Here is a 19,659-nt window from a genome sequence, read left to right on the forward strand (position 1 = left end):
GGAAAGACTCGGCCCCACACCCCATCCCATCCATCCCATCCCAGTCCCAACCTGCCGCCTGGCACAGGCCGGGGGGGGGGGGGGCGCGGGGGGTCTCGGATGATTTCCGTCCGTGTCCAAATGATGCCCGAACCCATTCCCCTCCCAACACTGGGATTGGGCAGAGTCCAACAATCCCCTCCGACCCTCCCTCCCTCTCGGTGGGTCCAAAAATCCACTCATCAGTTGACACGATGACATCAGGTGCGGGACCCGATCCGACCCGCCAACAGTTTGCGATGCAATACGGCCCCTTCCTCCCTGGGTCTTTGTAAATGAAAGCTTGCGAGTTTCCCCAAAACACTCTCTCTGGGGGAGCGTTTCCCTCGCAAGGTTCCCGCTGGGCTCAGTGTCCTGGTGGAGGCCCCCCACCCCCCCCTCAATCCTCCTGGCCCGGGACAGCTGCACGGTTCACGCTACGTCCGAGCGTCGATCCATCCCCTGGGAAGGTTGGACTCTGGGATTAGCGGGGGCGGTGGGGGAACTGTCGGTCTGTGGCTGTTAGCAGACATGAGCAGGAAAATGGTTTCAAAAGCAGAATCATGAGAACCTATGTAGTACACAGATTCTCATGTCCGAACCCTAACCGTCGGACTGGAATACAATTAACCTGGCCTCAGGACAACAGGAGCAGCTGCACGTCTGTCATGTCCAGTATTGGAGAGCTCATGGTGCAACGTGAGCCTTGATGAGGTGGGTTCAGGTACCTTGAATGAGGAAGATATGATGTGTGGGAAAGTGATGACCAAGCTTTATGAGATTAAGGCATCTCACTCTTGTCAATCAATAGTATAACGCATTTCACACTTCATCTAGAGCCATTGTTTGTTTCTTTACCTGTCCTATTACCACTCGTCTCACCTTGAATATCTCTTAATGTCTCTTCTTTCATCCCCGCCCCCATTTCCCAGCCCCAAACTGCCTTTTGTTTCATTTCCTGCCCTTTTTCCCCCTCAGTTCTGACGAAGGGTTTCGACCTGAACCGTTGACTCTGTTTCTCTCTCCACGGATGTTGCCTGGCCTGCTGAGTTTTTCCAGCGTTTTCTGTTGTTATTTCGGATTTCCAGCATCCGCAGTATTTTGCTATGGTATAACTATCCCCATTGGTCATATACATATAAGAGAGGTAGTTGCTTTATATGGACATTTAGATCAACGATTTGTAGTTCAGAGTCAAGATTGTTTATGATGCCCTTCTACTGACTGCTCACTGTCCAAGCTCACACATGTAGAATGGTCAAGTTGCGAGCGGCCCAAGACGCTAAACTATTCAGGGAAAGCTCTGGACCGTGTCGGACTGACCACAGCTCTCTGGGCGTGATGGCATGGGGTGAAGAGCTACACTTACTGTCGAGGACTCTACCCAGTGCAAAGATGCTCTTTAGTGATTCCCGGTAATCCAGTTTAACCACTGATCAGAATCTCCTCGTTTACGGGGTGATGGTGTCCGCCCCCCACCCCCCGTGGATCCCTCTGAGCCAGTTCTGAACAAAGAAGGGGGCCGGGGGGTATCGGGACTAGGGTTGCAAAGGGGTGGAAAGTTTCCAGTAAATTTCTGGAAATTTTCCACGGGAAGTTTAGCTTGGGAATTTTGCCCAAAAAAGCACATGCTAGCATAATATTGTTTTTTTTGTATTTCTTTCTTTTTTTTCCACAGGTCCTCTCTTAAAATTACTAACAGAGATGGAATCTTAATTATTAAGGAATTTCTTAATCAATATATGTTTATCTTCTTACTTGGCTTGTTTTAATAATTACAAGTTTTGTGTGTGACTGTGAACAAATGTGTCCTGATTGGTTGGATGAGTGGATGAGCGATTAGCTCCCTCTATTTGTAATATTTGCATATCGAATTGTGATTGGCCTGCAGGCATCTGTAAGACTGCTATAGTTTTTTTAAGATCCAGGTTAGGGGTCCTGTGGTTAGCAGCCTTAAACTACTCTCACCAGTAGCATCTGCAATTGCTCAGATTGAAGGAGATGACGCTGTCTTGTCAGATGTTCTCAGGCTTTTTACTGATTTAAAAGAACAAATCAGCATCGCCCTACCCACATCCCTGCTGCTCAAAGCAGAGGAGAAGGCAATTGTTCAATTCATACAGACGCGTCAAGAATTTTGTGTCAAGCCGATTCATGCTGCAGCATACATGCTGGACCCAAAGCATGTTGGGAGACCAATACTTTCTGGAGAACAGATCAACAGCGCTTACAGTGTGATTTCTACCCTCTCACACCATCTCAATCTGGATGTGGGCAAAGTTCTGGGAAGTCTGGCAAAGTTCTCTACCAAGCAAGGTCTTTGGAATGGAGATGGGATATGGGAATCATGCAAGCATATCAGTGCACATACCTGGTGGAAGGGACTTTGTGCATCTGAGGCCCTGTCACCTATTGCATCGGTGATACTCCAAATCCCACCTTCATCAGCGGCCTCTGAACGAAACTGGTCACTTTTTGGGAATATGCATACAAAGGTGCGCAACAGGCTGACTAACGAGAGTGGAGAAACTGGTGGCTATCCGGGCGAACCTACAACTTACTGAGCCAGATACAGAAGTGTCCACAACACAGCTAGACACTGACACAGAGGAGGAAATGGACACGTCAGAGCCAGAGTCAGAGAATCAGGAGGAGCAATGAGGAGTAGAAGACTCAGAAGACTCATGAGTAGAAGACTCAAAGGGACAAAATAAGGACAAATTACAGGCTAAATAAGCTGACGCTCTTTTTATTTTATTTTAGATGGGTCTTTTTTGTAGGGGTTCAATAAAGTTCAAAATTATAACCTAAATAAAGTTTTGAAAGCCTGTTTTTATTTGTATGGAACAGTATGTCTATTTTGACGACAAAGATAATATAAGGGTCAGAGACAAAAACCATCAGTGTGCAAAAAAATCAAAATTCCCATAAATTCCCCAAATTCCCATAAATTCCCATGGAAAGTTTCCTCTTTTAAAAATTCCCAGAATTTTGCAACCCTAATCGGGACTGCCGCCGATTAGCAAGTCGGGGACACAGCACAGCACCGAGCTGTCAGCTCAAACAAATAAAGCTTTCAGGAAAATGTAAAGTGACAGTAAAATGTCTTTTGTTCCTTACCATGAACTTTCGCTTGTAATTAAGCAGATTAGGAGAATGAGTGTTGTTGTAACCCTGGTGAGATCACAATTCCATAACAAACAAAAGCAGCATAAAAGCATCATTCGATATTCTGCTAGCTCACATTAAAAGTTTCAGATGTTGAAAGTATTTCTTCTCGAGGCCAGCGCTCGAGAATTCAAACCGATATCCCTGCGACTGGAACACAATGAAGCGAGGTGAGGGACAGACAGTAAAACTGGTCTCCCTATCAGGTGGGGACAAACCATTCTGTAACAAAGTGTAGCTTTAGATAAAGTAATGCAGAAAAATTACCCATGAACCCAGGTAATTCTGTCATGTCACTGAGGGAAGGCAAATTAACTATATCCCCAGATCAGTGGTTCTGCTAACTCAATACAGGGGAACTATCCCAGTATATGTGGGACTGGGAAGGGGTGTGCAGAATGGGAGATAGTGTGGAGAGAGACACAGACTGTATTCAGTCCCGGGCACCTCTGCCTGTACGAGTGTAAGGTGGATGGTCTTTCGGTTTGCAACTGATATCTAAACTCCGAGATTTACAGTGTAAAAAATTCACACCCATTTATTTGTTACTAGCTGGAGTGCCCGGCGGTGCCGAGGGTTTTTTGAGGGCATGTTGTTATGAAAAGTAGAAATAATTTTTATATATTTATAAATGAGTTTGTTGTCTGTCTGTGTGGAATCCAAATAGAAATTCCAATTGGCATTTGGCTCAAAATTTTTTAATCAGTAATTGAACCAATTGCACTCTATGGCAGTGAGGTGTGGGGTCCGCTAACACAACAAGAATTCGCAAAATGGGACAAACACCCAATTGAGATCCTGCATGCAGAATTCTGTAAAAGTATCCTCCGGACTCAGAGGAAAACCACAAACAATGCATGCAGGGCAGAATTAGTCCAATATCCACTACTAATTAATATCCAAAAACGAGCCATCAAATTTTGGAAACACCTAAAAATGAGCAACCCCCACTGCTATCATTACAAATCCTTGAAATGCCAAGAGATGATCACAGAGAAGAGTCCCCTCAGTCAACTAGTCCTGGGACTCAGTGAAGTAACTACCAACACTACTAATAATAACCAGCCCCAGGACAGTGACATCCTAGCACAGAGAATTCGACCCAACATAATTATCACTAAACAAAAGGAAAAATATTTGACCTATTGGACAGAAACGACACAAACCCAAAACAAACTCGATTGCTATTTGGCCCTAAACAGACAATACACCATGGCGGAATACCTGACCATGGTAAAGGATAGCAAACTGAGAAAAGCCTTAACAATGTACAGACTTAGTGAACATAGCCTGGCCATCGAAAAAGGCAGACACAGGCAGACCTGGCCGCCCAGAGATGACAGGATATGCTCTCACTGCAGTCAGGGAGTGGTGGAGACAGAGATGCACTTCCTCACAACTTGTGGAAACTATCAGGACATAAGGGAGAATTTCTACCCAAAATTCACAAAAATATGCCCTGAATTCAAAAATTTGAATGACCACCAAAAACTCCCATATCTATTGGGGGAACAGAGAAAATGTGTAACTATAGCGGCAAACTATGTTACAGCTTGCCACAAGCAGAGGGACAACCAGTGACCATTAAATCTAAGAAAAGATTATATGCATATTATATGTGTGTATATCTATGTATACATGGGTATACTTGTCTATACACTGTATGTCTAGATCGGTGTTTATGTGGTCAATCATACATGTATTTCTGTGCTTTGGCAACATAAGATGTATCTTGTCATGCCAATAAAGCAATTTGAATTGAGAATTGAATTGAAAATTGAGAGAGAGAGAGAGAGAGAGAGGGGAGAGAGAGAGAGTGAGGGAAGGAGAGAGGGAAGGAGATAGAGAAGAGAGGAAGACACCCCGGGGAAAGGGCTGGACTCAGAGCCCGGCGGGTGAAGAAGGGCGGCCGCCATTTTGTGAGGTCGGCGGGAAGTTTGAATTGCGGCGGCCGAAGGAAGGAAGAAGGCGAGCTCTCCCTCCCTCTCCCACCCCTTCACACTTTCCCTCCCTCACCCTGTCTCTCTCCCTCCCCCCCTCTCTCCCTGCCGCTCTCTCTCTCCCCCCACTCTCTCCCTGCCCCCTCTCTCTCCTTGCCCCTCTCTCTCCCTGCCCCTCTCTCCCTGCCCCTCTCTCTCTCCCTGCCCCTCTCTCTCCCTGCCCCCTCTCTCTCCCTCACCCTCTCCCTCCCCCTCTCTCTCCCTGCCGCTCTCTCTCTCCCCTCTCTCTCCCCCCTCTCTCTCCCTGCCCCCTCTCTCTCCCTGCCCCCTCTCTCTCCCTGCCCCCTCTCTCTCTCCGTGCCCCTCTCTCTCCCTGCCTCTCTCTCTCCCTCCCTCCCCCTCTCTCTCTCCCTCCCCCCCTCTCTCCCTCCCCCCCCTCTCTCCCTCCCCCTTTCTCTCTCCTCTCTCTCGCCCCTCTCCCCTCTCTCTCTCCCCTCTCTCTCTCCCTGCCCCTCTCTCTCTCCCTGCCCCTCTCTCTCTCCCTGCCCCTCTCTCTCTCCCTGCCCCTCTCTTTCTCTCTCTCCCTGCCCCTCTCTCTCTCCCTCCCTCACCCTCTCTCTCGCCCCTCTCTCTCGCCCCTCTCCCCTCTCTCTCTCCCTGCCCCTCTCTCTCGCCCCTCTCCCCTCTCTCTCTCCCTGCCCCTCTCTCTCTCCCTGCCCCTCTCTCCCCCTCTCTCTCCCTGCCCCTCTCTCTCTCCCTCCCTCCCCGCTCTCTCTCTCTCCCTCCCTCCCCGCTCTCTCTCTCTCCCTCCGACTCACCTCAGTACCAGAACGGATTCAGTCCGACACCGGGAGGCCGGGTGCCCATCGCTCAGAAGCGAGCCCGGGGTTCCTCATGTTTAACCAGGCGGGCCTTTGGACCTGGTTGGCCGGGCGGCAGTCGAAGGCCTTTCGCTCCGGACTACCGTGTCCAAGAGCCCGGCGGGTGAAGAAGGGCGGCTGCCATTTTGTGAGGTCGGCGGGAGAGAGAGAGAGAGAGAGAGGGGGGGGGGGGGAAGGAGAGAGAGAGCCGCCGCTCCTCCGGTCGATGTGTTGCGGGCCGACCCCTGATGAGCGCCCGATCCGCTGAGCCGGAGCCCTCGCCACTGCTCCCCTGCTCGCTGTCTCTCGGGCCATGTGGTTCTCTGTTTTCCCGTGCAGCCGGCCAGAGAGAAGAAAAACAAAAGAGATGAAGAGAGACGCAACTGAGTGAAGGATCTAATTTAAAGCAGCCTCTCCCCTGCTAAAAGGTGAGAGCCGGAGGGAGATTTTGCGGGTGAAGAAGGGCGGCCGCCAGCGCTTCAGGCCCGGCTGGTCTTTAATGGCCGCCACTCACCTCAGCTCAGCTCCCGCTCGGCAGTTTGAAGGATTAGGCCCCACCCACAAACGCCATGAAACGCCCCCCAATTGGTCAACCATCACGTCACTCAACGCTAATGAGCAGTAGGATTGGTCAACTGCTAATGAGCGGATTTTTGAATGTTTTTTGTATACTGTCGGAACAATTTTTGTCTGACCAAAAAGTAAATACACCTATGACACTCCCCTGATCATCAGCTTTCTTTTAATATAACATATGCGTAGGTACGCTCTATAACTTTTGAGTGTATAGCGGGCAGACGGACAGACAGACGGACGGACCGCTTTACAACATGTTCTCTTTTACAAAATGCGAGTTTTGTTACACTACGCAACTTAAAAATTATAAAGTTAGGCAGAGAGCAGGTCAGTTGTACTTTTTTTTACACAAAGGGTAACAATATCAATGCAGATTTTCCAATCGCCATTACTTTAACACTGAAGTTTACCCAATTAAAATAATACCACAAGGAAAATCAAGGCTATGACATAAACTGTAAGAAATCACACAACACCAGGTTATAGTCCAACAGCTTTAAGCTGTTGGACTATAACCTGGTGTTGTATGATTTCTTACATTTGTCCACCCCAGTCCAACTCCGGCATCTCCACACCATGACATAAACTATCAGGGAAGCTGTAGGGGCTAATACTCTAAATGGAGAAAGAGGGGATTGAGGGATATAGAGAGAACATGGGATTGAGGGATATGGGGAGAAGGTGGGAAGGTGGGATTGAGGATATGGGGAGAAGGTGGGTAGGTGGGATTGAGGGATATGGGGAGAAGGTGGGTAGGTGGGATTGAGTGATATAGGGAGAAGGTGTGTATGTGGGGTTGGGGATATGGGGAGAAGGTGGGTAGGTAGGGTTGGGGATATGGGCAGAGGGTGGGTAGGTAGGGTTGGGGATATGGGGAGAAGGTGGGTAGGTGGGGTTGATTAAACAAAAACGACTTGCATGGTCCAACAATTCTTCTGTTCTTTTGAACTTGGATTACAAGCTGAGGCCATTTGCCACAAGTCCGAGTGAATCATAGCTTCGAATACTGGTCAGCTTGAAGGTGAGCTGGCCCATGTGATCAAGGATGTGTTGCTTCAATATTTATTTGGGCTGAGGGTTAATGATCAAGCAGCGATGTAATATCTGGGAAACCCAAGATCTGCAATTCACAACTGGGCGGGCCAGACATTCGAAAAGTACACTTCCAGATAAGAATTGTGAAATCTGTCTGATGTTACAGTGAAAAGCTCACAGGGTAAGCTCAGTTATCGTCTGCTTCTGTAACCGTTCTCCACCTCACCCACCAAAATAACTCTTTAAATCTTGTGTGGTATGTAATGTGCAGTGAGAACATTGTCCTATCTCCACTGGGTGTGTCTGCTAATGAGATGATATTTTGTGAAGTGGGTTGAGAGTGACATTATCATTCAGGACAATTTAGAGATTGCATGAAACCAAAGGGAGAGAGACGGAGAACAGCAAATCTCAACTGACCGCAGAAGAAACATTCGGGTCAAATGTTAAGATTCATGAAATCTAATCTGGTGCTTTTAAGTGGAGGAATGGCAGTAATTGCAGTTGTGTGGGAGACTGTAATGGGGCAGTTGTGTGGGAGACTGTAATGGGGCAGTTGTGTGGGAGACTGTAATGGGGCAGTTGTGTGGGAGACTGTAATGGGGCAGTTGTGTGGGAAGCTGTAATGGGGCAGTTGTGTGGGAGACTGTAATGGGGCAGTTGTGTGGGAGACTGTAATGGGGCAGTTGTGTGGGAAGTTGTAATGGGGCAGTTGTGTGGGAGGCTGTAATGGGGCAGTTGTGTGGGAAGTTGTAATGGGGCAGTTGTGTGGGAAGTTGTAATGGGGCAGTTGTGTGGGAAGCTGTAATGGGGCAGTTGTGTGGGAGGCTGTAATGGGGCAGTTGTGTGGGAGACTGTAATGGGGCAGTTGTGTGGGAGACTGTAATGGGGCAGTTGTGTGGGAGGCTGTAATGGGGCAGTTGTGTGGGAGACTGTAATGGGGCAGTTGTGTGGGAGACTGTAATGGGGCAGTTGTGTGGGAGACTGTAATGGGGCAGTTGTGTGGGAAGTTGTAATGGGGCAGTTGTGTGGGAAGCTGTAATGGGGCAGTTGTGTGGGAGGCTGTAATGGGGCAGTTGTGTGGGAGACTGTAATGGGGCAGTTGTGTGGGAGACTGTAATGGGGCAGTTGTGTGGGAGGCTGTAATGGGGCAGTTGTGTGGGAGGCTGTAATGGGGCAGTTGTGTGGGAGGCTGTAATGGGGCAGTTGTGTGGGAGACTGTAATGGGGCAGTTGTGTGGGAGACTGTAATGGGGCAGTTGTGTGGGAGGCTGTAATGGGGCAGTTGTGTGGGAGACTGTAATGGGGCAGTTGTGTGGGAGACTGTAATGGGGCAGTTGTGTGGGAGGCTGTAATGGGGCAGTTGTGTGGGAGGCTGTAATGGGGCAGTTGTGTGGGAGACTGTAATGGGGCAGTTGTGTGGGAAGCTGTAATGGGGCAGTTGTGTGGGAGACTGTAATGGGGCAGTTGTGTGGGAGGCTGTAATGGGGCAGTTGTGTGGGAGGCTGTAATGGGGCAGTTGTGTGGGAGACTGTAATGGGGCAGTTGTGTGGGAGACTGTAATGGGGCAGTTGTGTGGGAAGCTGTAATGGGGCAGTTGTGAGGGAAACTGTAATGGGGCAGTTGTGTGGGAAACTGTAATGGGGCAGTTGTGTGGGAAACTGTAATGGGGCAGTTGTGTGGGAGACTGTAATGGGGCAGTTGTGTGGGAGACTGTAATGGGGCAGTTGTGTGGGAAACTGTAATGAGGCAGTTGTGTGGGAAACTGTAATGGGGCAGTTGTGTGGGAGACTGTAATGGGGCAGTTGTGTGGGAGACTGTAATGGGGCAGTTGTGTGGGAAGCTGTAATGGGGCAGTTGTGTGGGAGACTGTAATGGGGCAGTTGTGTGGGAAGCTGTAATGGGGCAGTTGTGTGGGAGACTGTAATGGGGCAGTTGTGTGGGAAGCTGTAATGGGGCAGTTGTGTGGGAGACTGTAATGGGGCAGTTGTGTGAGAAGCTGTAATGGGGCAGTTGTGTGGGAGACTGTAATGGGGCAGTTGTGTGGGAAACTGTAATGGGGCAGTTGTGTGGGAAGCTGTAATGGGGCAGTTGTGTGGGAGACTGTAATGGGGCAGTTGTGTGGGAAGCTGTAATGGGGCAGTTGTGTGGGAGACTGTAATGGGGCAGTTGTGTGGGAGGCTGTAATGGGGCAGTTGTGTGGGAAGCTGTAATGGGGCAGTTGTGTGGGAGACTGTAATGGGGCAGTTGTGTGGGAGACTGTAATGGGGCAGTTGTGTGGGAGGCTGTAATGGGGCAGTTGTGTGGGAGACTGTAATGGGGCAGTTGTGTGGGAGACTGTAATGGGGCAGTTGTGTGGGAGGCTGTAATGGGGCAGTTGTGTGGGAGACTGTAATGGGGCAGTTGTGTGGGAAGCTGTAATGGGGCAGTTGTGTGGGAGACTGTAATGGGGCAGTTGTGTGGGAGACTGTAATGGGGCAGTTGTGTGGGAGACTGTAATGGGGCAGTTGTGTGGGAGACTGTAATGGGGCAGTTGTGTGGGAGGCTGTAATGGGGCAGTTGTGTGGGAGACTGTAATGGGGCAGTTGTGTGGGAGACTGTAATGGGGCAGTTGTGTGGGAGGCTGTAATGGGGCAGTTGTGTGAGAAGCTGTAATGGGGCAGTTGTGTGGGAGACTGTAATGGGGCAGTTGTGTGGGAAGCTGTAATGGGGCAGTTGTGTGGGAAGCTGTAATGGGGCAGTTGTGTGGGAGGCTGTAGTGGGCAGTTGTGTGGGAAACTGTAATGGGGCAGTTGTGTGGGAGGCTGTAATGGGGCAGTTGTGTGAGAAGCTGTAATGGGGCAGTTGTGTGGGAGACTGTAATGGGGCAGTTGTGTGGGAGACTGTAATGGGGCAGTTGTGTGGGAGACTGTAATGGGGCAGTTGTGTGGGAGGCTGTAATGGGGCAGTTGTGTGGGAAGCTGTAATGGGGCAGTTGTGTGGGAGGCTGTAATGGGGCAGTTGTGTGGGAAGCTGTAATGGGGCAGTTGTGTGGGAGACTGTAATGGGGCAGTTGTGTGGGAGACTGTAATGGGGCAGTTGTGTGGGAGACTGTAATGGGGCAGTTGTGTGGGAAACTGTAATGGGGCAGTTGTGTGGGAAGCTGTAATGGGGCAGTTGTGTGGGAGGCTGTAATGGGGCAGTTGTGTGGGAGACTGTAATGGGGCAGTTGTGTGGGAGACTGTAATGGGGCAGTTGTGTGGGAGACTGTAATGGGGCAGTTGTGTGGGAGACTGTAATGGGGCAGTTGTGTGGGAGACTGTAATGGGGCAGTTGTGTGGGAAGCTGTAATGGGGCAGTTGTGTGGGAAGCTGTAATGGGGCAGTTGTGTGGGAGACTGTAATGGGGCAGTTGTGTGAGAAGCTGTAATGGGGCAGTTGTGTGGGAGGCTGTAATGGGGCAGTTGTGTGGGAGACTGTAATGGGGCAGTTGTGTGGGAGACTGTAATGGGGCAGTTGTGTGGGAGACTGTAATGGGGCAGTTGTGTGGGAGACTGTAATGGGGCAGTTGTGTGGGAGACTGTAATGGGGCAGTTGTGTGGGAAGCTGTAATGGGGCAGTTGTGTGGGAGACTGTAATGGGGCAGTTGTGTGGGAGACTGTAATGGGGCAGTTGTGTGGGAGACTGTAATGGGGCAGTTGTGTGGGAGACTGTAATGGGGCAGTTGTGTGGGAGACTGTAATGGGGCAGTTGTGTGGGAGACTGTAATGGGGCAGTTGTGTGGGAGACTGTAATGGGGCAGTTGTGTGGGAGACTGTAATGGGGCAGTTGTGTGGGAAGCTGTAATGGGGCAGTTGTGTGGGAGACTGTAATGGGGCAGTTGTGTGGGAGACTGTAATGGGGCAGTTGTGTGGGAAGCTGTAATGGGGCAGTTGTGTGGGAGACTGTAATGGGGCAGTTGTGTGGGAGACTGTAATGGGGCAGTTGTGTGGGAGACTGTAATGGGGCAGATGTGTGGGAGACTGTAATGGGGCAGTTGTGTGGGAAGCTGTAATGGGGCAGTTGTGTGGGAGACTGTAATGGGGCAGATGTGTGGGAGACTGTAATGGGGCAGTTGTGTGGGAGACTGTAATGGGGCAGTTGTGTGGGAGACTGTAATGGGGCAGTTGTGTGGGAGACTGTAATGGGGCAGTTGTGTGGGAAGCTGTAATGGGGCAGTTGTGTGGGAGACTGTAATGGGGCAGATGTGTGGGAGACTGTAATGGGGCAGTTGTGTGGGAGACTGTAATGGGGCAGATGTGTGGGAGACTGTAATGGGGCAGTTGTGTGGGAGACTGTAATGGGGCAGTTGTGTGGGAGACTGTAATGGGGCAGTTGTGTGGGAAGCTGTAATGGGGCAGTTGTGTGGGAGACTGTAATGGGGCAGTTGTGTGGGAGGCTGTAATGGGGCAGTTGTGTGGGAGACTGTAATGGGGCAGTTGTGTGGGAGGCTGTAATGGGGCAGTTGTGTGGGAAGCTGTAATGGGGCAGATGTGTGGGAGACTGTAATGGGGCAGTTGTGTGGGAGACTGTAATGGGGCAGTTGTGTGGGAGGCTGTAATGGGGCAGTTGTGTGGGAGACTGTAATGGGGCAGTTGTGTGGGAAGCTGTAATGGGGCAGTTGTGTGGGAGACTGTAATGGGGCAGTTGTGTGGGAGACTGTAATGGGGCAGTTGTGTGGGAAGCTGTAATGGGGCAGTTGTGTGGGAGACTGTAATGGGGCAGTTGTGTGGGAGACTGTAATGGGGCAGTTGTGTGGGAGGCTGTAATGGGGCAGTTGTGTGGGAAGCTGTAATGGGGCAGATGTGTGGGAGACTGTAATGGGGCAGTTGTGTGGGAGACTGTAATGGGGCAGTTGTGTGGGAGGCTGTAATGGGGCAGTTGTGTGGGAGGCTGTAATGGGGCAGTTGTGTGAGAAGCTGTAATGGGGCAGTTGTGTGAGAAGCTGTAATGGGGCAGTTGTGTGGGAGACTGTAATGGGGCAGTTGTGTGGGAGACTGTAATGGGGCAGTTGTGTGGGAGACTGTAATGGGGCAGTTGTGTGGGAGACTGTAATGGGGCAGTTGTGTGGGAGACTGTAATGGGGCAGTTGTGTGGGAGGCTGTAATGGGGCAGTTGTGTGGGAGACTGTAATGGGGCAGTTGTGTGGGAGGCTGTAATGGGGCAGTTGTGTGGGAGGCTGTAATGGGGCAGTTGTGTGGGAGACTGTAATGGGGCAGTTGTGTGGGAAGCTGTAATGGGGCAGTTGTGTGGGAGACTGTAATGGGGCAGTTGTGTGGGAAGCTGTAATGGGGCAGTTGTGTGGGAGACTGTAATGGGGCAGTTGTGTGGGAGGCTGTAATGGGGCAGTTGTGTGGGAGGCTGTAATGGGGCAGTTGTGTGGGAAGCTGTAATGGGGCAGTTGTGTGGGAGACTGTAATGGGGCAGTTGTGTGGGAGACTGTAATGGGGCAGTTGTGTGGGAGACTGTAATGGGGCAGTTGTGTGAGAAGCTGTAATGGGGCAGTTGTGTGGGAGGCTGTAATGGGGCAGTTGTGTGGGAGACTGTAATGGGGCAGTTGTGTGGGAGACTGTAATGGGGCAGTTGTGTGAGAAGCTGTAATGGGGCAGTTGTGTGGGAGACTGTAATGGGGCAGTTGTGTGGGAGACTGTAATGGGGCAGTTGTGTGGGAGACTGTAATGGGGCAGTTGTGTGAGAAGCTGTAATGGGGCAGTTGTGTGGGAGACTGTAATGGGGCAGTTGTGTGGGAGACTGTAATGGGGCAGTTGTGTGGGAAACTGTAATGGGGCAGTTGTGTGGGAGACTGTAATGGGGCAGTTGTGTGGGAGACTGTAATGGGGCAGTTGTGTGGGAGACTGTAATGGGGCAGTTGTGTGAGAAGCTGCAATGGGGCAGTTGTGTGGGAAGCTGTAATGGGGCAGTTGTGTGGGAGACTGTAATGGGGCAGTTGTGTGGGAGACTGTAATGGGGCAGTTGTGTGGGAGGCTGTAATGGGGCAGTTGTGTGGGAAGCTGTAATGGGGCAGTTGTGTGGGAGACTGTAATGGGGCAGTTGTGTGGGAGACTGTAATGGGGCAGTTGTGTGGGAGACTGTAATGGGGCAGTTGTGTGGGAGACTGTAATGGGGCAGTTGTGTGGGAAGCTGTAATGGGGCAGTTGTGTGGGAGACTGTAATGGGGCAGTTGTGTGGGAGACTGTAATGGGGCAGTTGTGTGGGAAGCTGTAATGGGGCAGTTGTGTGGGAGACTGTAATGGGGCAGTTGTGTGGGAGGCTGTAATGGGGCAGTTGTGTGGGAAGCTGTAATGGGGCAGTTGTGTGGGAGACTGTAATGGGGCAGTTGTGTGGGAGACTGCAATGGGGCAGTTGTGTGGGAGACTGCAATGGGGCAGTTGTGTGGGAGACTGTAATGGGGCAGTTGTGTGGGAGACTGTAATGGGGCAGTTGTGTGGGAGACTGTAATGGGGCAGTTGTGTGGGAGACTGTAATGGGGCAGTTGTGTGGGAGACTGTAATGGGGCAGTTGTGTGGGAAGCTGTAATGGGGCAGTTGTGTGGGAGACTGTAATGGGGCAGTTGTGTGGGAAGCTGTAATGGGGCAGTTGTGTGGGAGACTGTAATGGGGCAGTTGTGTGGGAGACTGTAATGGGGCAGTTGTGTGGGAGGCTGTAATGGGGCAGTTGTGTGGGAGACTGTAATGGGGCAGTTGTGTGGGAGACTGTAATGGGGCAGTTGTGTGGGAAGCTGTAATGGGGCAGTTGTGTGGGAAGCTGTAATGGGGCAGTTGTGTGGGAGACTGTAATGGGGCAGTTGTGTGGGAAGCTGTAATGGGGCAGTTGTGTGGGAAGCTGTAATGGGGCAGTTGTGTGGGAGACTGTAATGGGGCAGTTGTGTGGGAGGCTGTAATGGGGCAGTTGTGTGGGAGACTGTAATGGGGCAGTTGTGTGAGAAGCTGTAATGGGGCAGTTGTGTGGGAGGCTGTAATGGGGCAGTTGTGTGGGAGACTGTAATGGGGCAGTTGTGTGGGAGGCTGTAATGGGGCAGTTGTGTGGGAGACTGTAATGGGGCAGTTGTGTGAGAAGCTGTAATGGGGCAGTTGTGTGGGAGGCTGTAATGGGGCAGTTGTGTGGGAGACTGTAATGGGGCAGTTGTGTGGGAGACTGTAATGGGGCAGTTGTGTGGGAGGCTGTAATGGGGCAGTTGTGTGGGAGACTGTAATGGGGCAGTTGTGTGAGAAGCTGTAATGGGGCAGTTGTGTGGGAGGCTGTAATGGGGCAGTTGTGTGGGAGACTGTAATGGGGCAGTTGTGTGGGAGACTGTAATGGGGCAGTTGTGTGAGAAGCTGTAATGGGGCAGTTGTGTGGGAGGCTGTAATGGGGCAGTTGTGTGGGAGACTGTAATGGGGCAGTTGTGTGGGAGGCTGTAATGGGGCAGTTGTGTGGGAGACTGTAATGGGGCAGTTGTGTGAGAAGCTGTAATGGGGCAGTTGTGTGGGAGGCTGTAATGGGGCAGTTGTGTGGGAGACTGTAATGGGGCAGTTGTGTGGGAGGCTGTAATGGGGCAGTTGTGTGGGAGACTGTAATGGGGCAGTTGTGTGGGAGACTGTAATGGGGCAGTTGTGTGGGAGGCTGTAATGGGGCAGTTGTGTGGGAGACTGTAATGGGGCAGTTGTGTGGGAGACTGTAATGGGGCAGTTGTGTGGGAAACTGTAATGGGGCAGTTGTGTGGGAGACTGTAATGGGGCAGTTGTGTGGGAGACTGTAATGGGGCAGTTGTGTGGGAGACTGTAATGGGGCAGTTGTGTGGGAGACTGTAATGGGGCAGTTGTGTGGGAGACTGTAACGGGGCAGTTGTGTGAGAAGCTGTAATGGGGCAGTTGTGTGGGAGACTGTAATGGGGCAGTTGTGTGGGAGACTGTAATGGGGCAGTTGTGTGGGAGGCTGTAATGGGGCAGTTGTGTGGGAGGCTGTAATGGGGCAGTTGTGTGGGAGGCTGTAATGGGGCAGTTGTGTGGGAGACTGTAATGGGGCACTTGTGTGGGAGACTGTAATGGGGCAGTTGTGTGGGAAGCTGTAATGGGGCAGTTGTGTGGGAAGCTGTAATGGGGCAGATGTGTGGGAGACTGTAATGGGGCAGTTGTGTGGGAGGCTGTAATGGGGCAGTTGTGTGGGAGGCTGTAATGGGGCAGTTGTGTGGGAGGCTGTAATGGGGCAGTTGTGTGGGAAGCTGTAATGGGGCAGTTGTGTGGGAGGCTGTAATGGGGCAGTTGTGTGGGAGGCTGTAATGGGGCAGTTGTGTGGGAAGCTGTAATGGGGCAGTTGTGTGGGAAGCTGTAATGGGGCAGTTGTGAGCTCAAAAGAGGATTTGAGTACAGGAACAAGGATGTCTTGCTGTAGTTGTACAGGGCCTTGGTGAGACCACACCTTGAGTATTGTGTGCAGTTTTGGTCGCCTTATCTGAGGAAGGATGTTCTTGCCATGGAGGGAGTGCAGTGAAGGTTCACCAGACTGATACCTGGGATGGCAGGAATGACGTATGAGGAGAGATTGGGTCGATTAGGCTTATATTCGTTAGAGTTTAGAAGAATGAGAGGGGATCTCATTGAAACTTATAAAATTCTAACAGGACTAGACAGACTAGATGCAGGAAGGATGTTCCTGATGGCCGGGGAGTCCAGAACCAGGGGTCACAGTCTAAGGATAAGGGGTAAGCCAATTAGGACAGAAATGAGGAGAAATTTCTTCACCCAGAGAGTGGTGAACCTGTGGAATTCTCTGCCTCACAGGGCAGTTGAGGCCAATTCATTAAATATATTCAAGAAGGAGTTAGATATATTTCTTGAGGCTAAGGTGATCAAAGGATATGGGGAGAAAGCAGGGACAGGGTACTGAATTTGGATGATCAGCCATGATCTCATTAAATGGCGGAACAGGCTCAAGGGGCCGAATGGCCTACTCCTGCTCCTATCTTCTATGTTTCTGTGTAATGGGGCAGTTGTGTGGGAAGCTGTAATGGGGCCGATGTGTGGACTCAAAGTGGTGTCACAGAGGCTGTGATTGAAAACATGTCATTAGCACAGGTCCAACACGGACACAACTGGCTTTAACCCCTTGGAGGATAATGTGGCTAGCATTACACTTAAAAACATCCGGCGTGTCGATGGTGAGCAGTCTTACCCACTACTTGTTCACAAACTTAACTTTTTGCTGGCTCTCTAAGGGCCCCGATTAGGCCGAGCACGGAACAGGTGAACACAGTGGGCCCCTGGCCTAGCCAGTTGAGGGTAAACTAATTTCCAGGTTGGGTGCTAAAACAGGCGTTATACACCTTATTAGCATAACTACTGGGGCCTAACGGCTGTTTTCGACATCCGCCGGGGACGCCTCTGCGGCGGCCGAGCCAGTTTTGGCGTTGGGCGTGTTTCTAACGCTGTTTGGGGGGGGGCACGGAAGGCTGGCCCCCTAAAATAGACCGCCCGGAAAACGGGCGCAACAAGGGTCCAAGTTCACCACCAAGTGTCTCCGACTCTTCCAGAACCCACTGCCCAACCATCAGACTCACACCGAGTGGACTGGTGAGAGGCACAAGGAGCAGCGACAACAACTTGTATTTATACCGCGCCTTCCACGAAGTGAAACGTCCCAAGGGCTCTTCACAGGAGCGATTATCAAACAAAATTTGATACTGAGCCACACAAGGAGCAATCAGGACAGGTGACCCAAAGCTTGGTCCAAGAGGTCGGTGACATGAATCAGTCATTCCTGAAAGAAAGGCTTATGAAATAATACTGAGCGGCCTGCGGGTGGCGCTGTCCAGGGAGAGTATAAATACTCGGGCACGGGCCCAGCTTGCGCAGGACATTCTTAACAGGAACTAGTGAAGGACACAACTAGACCTCCATGTTGTAAAACAGTTGATTAAAGCTTTGTTCAACGCTTAGACCAAGTGCCGAGTAGTTTTCTTACGTCAGTAGGTTTTAAGGAGCATCTTAAAAGGAGGAGAGAGGGGTAGCGAGGCGGAGAGGTTTAGGGAGGGAATTCCAGAGCTTAGGGCCCAGGCAGCTGAAGGCACGGCCACCAATGGTGGAGCGATTAAAATCAGGGATCCTCAAGAGGGCAGAATTAGAGGCGCACAGATATCTCGGAGCGTTGTAGGTCTGGAGGAGGTTACAGAGATAGGGAGGGGTGAGGCCATGGAGGGATTTGAAAACACGGATGAGAATTGTAAAATCGATGAATGTTCAAGTTTCTTTTATGTTCCCCTAAGTTGGAAGTGACCTCCTCAAAATCACTGACTGCTCATCCCATCCCATCGCTCCTGGCGCAGAGTCTCCCTCTACAGAGGATCTGGTCACAGGGCCGGGGATGGCTGATTCAGCACACGCCCAAACCTCTGCTTGTTCTATTTTAATTAAATTAAAATCAAGGGCTGGGAGTTTGGGAGTGCGGGTGAAATATGCGATTGACCTTTGAGGAGGACAGGTGGTGTTTTTTATGGTTTGTGTGCTCGCTCACTCGCTGTGTCAGTGCACACAACAGGCACCACATCCCATCCGTCTGACTGAACTGGCAAATCACACATCAGCACAAACCACAGTGACGTGAGGCACAGCCTGTCTCAGGAATGCCACCAAATAATGTACCCTGCAGATTCATCACTGCCATTAAAGAGACAATAGGATGACTTGCGTCTGGAATGTGGCAAATTGGGGTCGCGGTGAATGGGGAGCACATGAATGGGGGAGCGCGGTGAATGGGGGAGCGCGGTGAATGGGGGAGCGCGGTGAATGGAGGGCGCGGTGAATGGGGAGTGCGGTGAATGGCGGCACGGTGAATGGGGGGATGCAGTGAATGGGGGGGCGCGGTGAATGGGGGGCGCGGTGAATGAGGGCGCGGTGAATGGGGGGCGCGGTGAATGGGGGGCGCGGTGAATGGGGGCGCGGTGAATGGGGGCGCGGTGAATGGGGGGCGCGGTGAATGGGGGCGCGGTGAATGGGGGCGCGGTGAATGGGGGCGCGGTGAATGGGGGCGCGGTGAATGGGGGCGCGGTGAATGGGGGGCGCGGTGAATGGGGGGCGCGGTGAATGGGGGGCGCGGTGAATGGGGGGCGCGGTGAATGGGGGCGCGGTGAATGGGGGGCGCGGTGAATGGGGGCGCGGTGAATGGGGGCGCGGTGAATGGGGGCGCGGTGAATGGGGGCGCGGTGAATGGGGGCGCGGTGAATGGGGGCGCGGTGGATGGGGAGCGCGGTGGATGGGGAGCGCGGTGGATGGGGAGCACGGTGGATGGGGAGCGTGGTGAATGGGGGCACGGTGAATGGGGAGCGCGGTGAATGGAGGGCGCGGTGAATGAGGGCGCGGTGAATGGGTAGCGCGGTGAATGGGGGTTGCGGTGAATGGGGGAGTGTGGTGAATGGAGAGCGCGGTGAATGGAGAGCGCGGTGAATGAGGAGCGTGGTGAATGAGGAGCACGGTGAATAAGGGCGCGGCGAATGGGGGGCGCGGCGAATGGGGGGCGCGGCGAATGGGGGGCGCGGCGAATGGGGGTATGCGGAGAATGGAGAGCACGGTGAATGAGGAGCGCGGTGAATGGGGACACGGTGAATGGGGAACGCGGTGGATGGCGAGTGTGGTGAATGGGGAGTGCGGTGAATGTGGGAATGCGGTGAATGGGTAGCGCGGTGAATGGGGAGTACGGTGAATGGGGAGTGCGGTGAATGGGGGGTGCGGTGAATGGGGAGCGCGGTGAATGAGGGGTGCGGTGAATGGGGGCGCGGTGAATGGGGAGCGCGGTGGATGGAGAGCGCGGTGAATGGGGTGGCGGTGAGTGGGGGTTGCAGTGATTGGGGGGCGCAGTGAATGGGGGGTGACATGAATCTTGTCATTCATGTGGAAATGACTTATGAAATAATACTGGGCGGCCTGCTGATGGCACTGTCCAGGGAGAGTATAAATACTCAGGCATGGGCCCAGCTTGCTCAGGACATTCTTTAACAGGAACTAGTGAAGGACACAACTAGATCTCCATGTTGTAAAACAGTTGATTAAAGCTT

General features: G+C 51.9%; 1 protein-coding gene across 1 annotated transcript in view; it reads right to left on the bottom strand.

Annotated features, from left to right (window-relative positions):
• Nucleotides 1–19,659, bottom strand: part of bmper (BMP binding endothelial regulator) — a 116,070-nt gene that overhangs the window by 43,976 nt on the left and 52,435 nt on the right. The gene's annotated exons all lie outside the window — the stretch shown is intronic.

Source organism: Somniosus microcephalus, chromosome 7, assembly GCF_052327205.1.
Source record: "Somniosus microcephalus isolate GS21.2 chromosome 7, FLI_Smic_1.0, whole genome shotgun sequence".
NCBI lineage: Eukaryota > Metazoa > Chordata > Chondrichthyes > Squaliformes > Somniosidae > Somniosus > Somniosus microcephalus.